This window comes from Sinohyriopsis cumingii, chromosome 17, assembly GCF_028554795.1.
Source record: "Sinohyriopsis cumingii isolate HCF-2022 chromosome 17, ASM2855479v2, whole genome shotgun sequence".
In the NCBI taxonomy this organism is placed as follows: domain Eukaryota; kingdom Metazoa; phylum Mollusca; class Bivalvia; order Unionida; family Unionidae; genus Sinohyriopsis; species Sinohyriopsis cumingii.
In genome coordinates this window covers 86,351,874-86,357,873 of record NC_142977.1, presented here as the reverse complement: position 1 = coordinate 86,357,873, position 6,000 = coordinate 86,351,874, and the positions used below count along the sequence as shown (strand labels likewise).

At 35.7% G+C, this 6,000-nt stretch overlaps 1 protein-coding gene across 1 annotated transcript in view; it reads left to right on the top strand.

The window, feature by feature from the left end:
* The first annotated feature begins 2,434 nt into the window (after window positions 1-2,434).
* The window catches only part of LOC149779368 (uncharacterized), a 238,271-nt gene continuing 234,705 nt past the window's right edge, over window positions 2,435-6,000 (top strand). The window contains exon 1 of the mRNA XM_089939995.1: window positions 2,435-2,698. The gene's annotated coding sequence lies outside the window, so the exon portion shown is untranslated. The remainder of the gene's footprint in view (window positions 2,699-6,000) is intronic.

Below are 6,000 nucleotides of genomic sequence, written 5' to 3'. Positions count from 1 at the left end.
ATTGAAGTTGCATGTTATAATCTATTGGTCACTTCTTTTGATGTTGTGGAGTGATGGGTAGAAGAGTGATGGAGAGGTTGATTTAGGAAAGCTAGCATGGATAATTAGGTTTCAACATTTATCAACATTGCTAAATACATAAATGGTTAGCAATAACTAAACTGATGCCATTTAAATTAACGAAATGATTAGAAACTCAGCCTTTCTACCCATCTACACCTTAGGTAATGAACAGATGGCGGCAGTTATCATATGCAAGCTGTTCCTTGCTGTTTATGACTATTCCATTTACTGTACATTTGTTACCTCTTTTTGTGACAGGTTTCAGTTTGCAAGACACATCAGTTTAAATAAACCATCCATAGCATCATTGGGATGTTGTTTCCATATATGAATAAGGTGTAAAAAGTTGTTGATACAACTGAATATACTTCTGGATCATGTGTGTGAGATGCTTTTGTGGATCTGCAATGACTGAAAAACAATGCAGAAGCTTACAAAGTTGAAACAGTGTTTCATTAAAATAAAACATTAGTAATCAAAGATTCTGTTATGAAGAATGTGTTTCTATGATAACTAATGTAATTTAGAGTAATTTTTTATCAACTTTATTAAAAAAATTATTTGGAGTGGGGAGTCCCTGCATTCCTGAAAGCCATGTACATGTTCATTTACATGTTTGCCAATTTAAAAGCATTTGCAGGCAGCAAAATGAATGAAGCAGTTATACTAAATGTTGCAGCCCTAATGATGTGTAATGTGTGTTACAAGCAATACATCATAATTCTTGCTTTAAGAAAAGAATTAATATAATCCTAACACAGTCCTGTAAATTAACAGATAATCCAAAATACAGTTCTCTGAATTAACAGATAATCTTAATACAATCCTCTTAGCAGAGACATTTAATTTAATTGTAATGGGTAATTCCTGTGTCAGTGATAGCCACAAAGACATGTAATTTAATTGTAATGGGTAATTCCTGTGTCAATGACAGCCACAGAGACATGTTATTTAATTGTAATGGGTAATTCCTGTGTCAATGATAGCCACAGAGACATGTCATTTAATTGTAATGGGTAATTCCTGTGTCAATGACAGCCTCAGAGACATGTAATTTAATTGTAATGGGTAATTCCTGTGTAAATGACAGCCACAGAGACATGTAATTTAATTGTAATGGGTAATTCCTGTGTCAATGATAGCCACAGAGACATGCAATTTAATTGTAATGGGTAATTCCTGTGTCAATGACAGCCACATGCATGTGTGCTTACATGCTTAGCAATTATGTTAAATAAATGTTTACAGGCAGCAACTAAAGTAAGTCATTTAGAAATATAAATATTGCAACATTAATACGGGCTGTTACAAATGTGACTCTGGCTTTGTTGACTGCAGGCATGAAATTGTAATACAGTTTTGTGTTATAAAAAATGAAATATCAATACATATAGCAAATATTGATATCAATGTACATAGAAAAAGGTAATCACTTATCAATAGAGGTGTGTCTGTGCATAAAATAAGTGTTTAAACTTATTGCTGGGTTGAATAAAGTACTTTTATAAATGTGTATAAATTTACAAAATTGACTCCAAAGAGAATTCAGTTTTAATTGGATAATTTAGAAAACTGACTCCAAAGAGGATTCATTTTTATTGAGAATAATTTAGCAAATTGACTACAAGGAGGAATCAGTTTTAGTGAGAATTATTTAGCAAATTGACTCCAAAGAGGATTCAGTTTTATTGAGAAAAATTTAGCAAATTGACTCCAAAGAGGATTCAGTTTTAATAGGATAATTTAGAAAATTGACTCCAAAGAGGATTCAGTTTTATTGAGAATAATTTGGCAAATTGACTAAGAAGTGGATTCAGTTTTTGTGAGAATTATTTCAATGCTTACATCAAGACAGTTCCATTTGAAAGATAAAGGCATTGTAAATTTAAAATGTACCATGTATCGTAATCTTTACTGTAATGCAAACATGACTTTCAAACAATAAAATGTATTCCTTTTTCAATTCAGGATGTTTACCTTTGCACTGAGATACTGATTGACCTTGCAAGGCAATATGATGGTTGTGTAGTGTCATAAAAAGGTAATAATCAGTAGACCAGAAACCCCATGCAAATAGTTACTATTCATTAAGTCCTGCCTTGTCAAGTATTGTTTAAAACAGTAACCCACTCTGAGTATGCAGCACTCACTTCACATTACATATACTATATTGTTGTATTTATATCCCATAGAAAAATGTATATATACTACACACATCAATATACCTTATCTCTTATACTGATATAGGCATGTTACCCATCTCTTACGTAGGAATTTATGAAGGGGAATATCCTGGCTGATAGGGAGTTGTTCACTTGGTGGCTTTGAAGTGAGTCATGATTTTGACTGCAAGTTTTGATTTATTTTATGGTGAGGGCAATACAATAAAATGCTAAGTTGTGCTACTAGGGAGATTTAACAGTAGTGCACACACCTGGATAAATATTTATTTAAAAAAATTAAGTAGGACAAGTAGTTTATGGACATGGATTTAAAGTTATGGAGAGTGTGTATGTGTGTGTCTATAGTACCTGGCAGTGTTATCTAAGGGTAATTTACACCAGCATACATGTACTGACTGGTCTTCACATAAAGGAGTGGATGGCAATTCATTCAGGAACTATTGGTAGTACAGGTGAGGAAAATGTATACATTACATAATTGACATGGAATGTGCTTATTGTTTTTGTTGTTGTTTTTTTTAAAAGTCTCTAGCATTTTTTTTCAGGATTGTTATATAGGATTTAATAGTAAGACTATGGCCTGTTTGTATAGCCTTTAAATAAAATCTACCATTATGTGAGACATGTGACTTACCAATAATTCACCTATGGACCAAGACAAAAATGGGACAGTTTGTTTCACAAACTTTTATGTGTACAGTTAAAGACACCATTACAAATAGGCCATGATTCTAGAGTACAATACATGTGTACAGTTAATGATGCCATTCCAGATAGGGCTTGATGCTGGAGTACAATACTTGTGTACAGTTAATGACACATTTACATGTAGTGTTCGATGCTGGAGTACAATACATGTATACAGTTAATGATGCCATTCCAGACAGAGCTTGATGCTTGAGTACAATACATGTGTACAGTTAATGACACCATTACATGTAGAGCTTGATGCTGAGTACAATACATGTGTACAGTTAATGACACCATTACACATAGGGCTTGATGCTGAGTATAATACATGTATATAGTTAATAACACCATCACAGATAGGGCTTGATTTTGAAATACATATGTGCACTGGACTATAAATGAAGGATACCATGTCTTTGTGGATGTCAGTTTCATTGGGGATTGATTGGTTATTTTTAATATTGTCTTTCTTAGCATATGTTTGGTTTTGTTTAATATTGCATGGCACAGCAACATAAGTACATTATTTAGTGCTGAGACAATAGGACATACCATCACAGCTGACCTGTCCAGTGGTAGAACTTTTAAAGGACTTGAACACACAATTCTGTTTGCAAGTCCATCATGCTAATTTTAGCACTTCTTTTGCCTCCATTAGTTTCTTTTTATGACTTGTACTAAATAGGTACAGCTACCTAAGAGTACCTATTTTGAACAGAAAACCATAAACAGGATAGTAACTGGAAAAACTAAACTAGCAAGCAGTTTTGGAAGGTTTATAGGACCCAAACCAGCAACTATTAACTGCTTTAACTGCCACACCACCGAAGATCTACACCACATATTCAATATATGCCCAAAATATCAACCCGCTCGGAAAATATTTATCAAAAACCAAAAAGAGATTGGATCACCACACACATACCCAGAGTTACTTATGGACTCTAATAAAAATAAACAATCAGCATATAAAAATATAAATAAATTCATAGACTCAGCAGGTCTTAGGAACAAAATATAATTACTATCCCCACAAAACCAAAAGACCCAGTAACTAGCTAAATAAATTTAGAAGCCCCCACATAAAAACCCCATAACATATCATTCAGTTTTATAAAAATATTAATAAATAATTAACTTACGAAGCACATATAAAAAACTAAGGAAACCACACAATCGGATGTCCTAGATGTCCTTAACGAACCGAGTAATCAGTTGAGACTCTGGTCCTAAATGTGCTTAACGAACTGTGTAATCAGCTAGGACTCCGGTCTCTTGCTAAATAAAGTATAAATAACATTCAATCTCTAAAAACATTAATAAATAGATAACTTAAAGAGGCAATATGTAAAAACTTATAAATAACATAATGTAGGAAGCACACACTAAACACCTCGACTAGTAATACCATAATAACCTTGAAAATCTCTCTTCATACATGATTTGTACTTACAACCTCTATAAACAGAATAGAACACCCCCCCTTTTAGAACATTTTGAAAAAGAAAAAAAAAACACCAGGCAAATGCAACAAGAAACCAGAGATGTGAAAAGCAACCAGGACCGTTCCCGAGCTCTCCCTCCCACTAATGACAGCCAACCATTCAACTGTAAGAGACCTTTATGGACCCACATATTGAGGCCAAACTATCAGGGTTCCTTGAACCCGTAAAAGCCTGGGGGAGGTGGCACCATTCCCTTTCCCAGAAACAACTAACAGGCTGCGGTGCAGTCAGAAAAAAAGTGGCACATGCATAATTGTGAGCACGCTACTATAATTAAACTCAACAACAACAACGAATGACTTGTACGAGAGCAAATTGGGCCTGTTTTACAGCTACAAGCCTGCAGGAGAGCTCACTGAGCCTATTTTACAGTGACAAGTCTGAGGGTGGGCCCATTAGACCTATTTTACAGCTGCCTGAGGGAGAGCCCATTTAGGCCTATTTTACAGCCCCTAGCCTGCAGGAGAGCCCATTGGACATATTTTACAGCCATAGGCCTGAGGGAGAGCCCATTGGGCCTATTTTACAGCTCACAGACTGCAGGAAAACCCATTGGACCAATTTTACAACCACAAGCATGAGGGAGAGCCCACTGAGCATATTTTACAGCTACAAGCCTGCTGGAGAGCCCATTGGGCATATTTTAGAGCTACAAGCCCGAGGGTGAGCCCATTAGACCTATTTTACAGCCAAAAGCCAGAGGGAGAGCCCATTGGGCCTATTTTACAGCTACAAGCCTGCAGGAGAGCCCATTGGACCTATTTTACAACCACAACCCTGAGGAAGAGCCCATTTGGCATATTTTACAGCTACATGTCTGAGGGAGAGCTCATTGGGCATATTTTACAACTTCAACCCTGAGGAAGAGCCCATTGGGCATATTTTACAGCTACAGCCCTGATAGAGAGCTCATTGGGCATATTTTACAACCACAACCCTGAGGAAGAGCCCATTGGGCATATTTTACAACCACAAGCATGAGAGAGAGCCCATTGAGCCTACTGTACAGCTACAAGCCTGCAGGAGAGCCCATTGGGTATATTATACAACCACAAGCATGAGGGTGAGCCCATTGTGCCTATTTTACAGCTACAAGCCTGAGGGAGAGTCCTTTACAGCTGCAAGCCTGCAGGAGGTTACCATATGTAATTTAGAGTTAATTCTCCTGAAATAGAGAGACGGGAAAATCCATGCAGCTTAAAATTTAATTGAAATTGTACAAACTGTCTTCTCTAATTCACTTTACCACCCAGGCAGTACCCCAGATAGAACTCAGGAAGTGCTCCAGATAGCACAAAAGCAATGTCAAGGAAAAGTGGGTCCTTCTGAATTTGTTATGTCTAATTCTGCCACAAATTATTTTTGAAAAAATGCATACCATTTGTATTGTTTGCTTGTAATTTAAAATAACATTTTATAATTGGCAATCAGATTTTAGTTAGAAAATTTTATGTAATCAGTAACACAGACTGAGATGTCTTATTTCCTTTCTTAAATTTGAACTGCCCTAAATTTAAGTTAACAATATTTACACACTGTATTTGGACAGCATCCTTTTG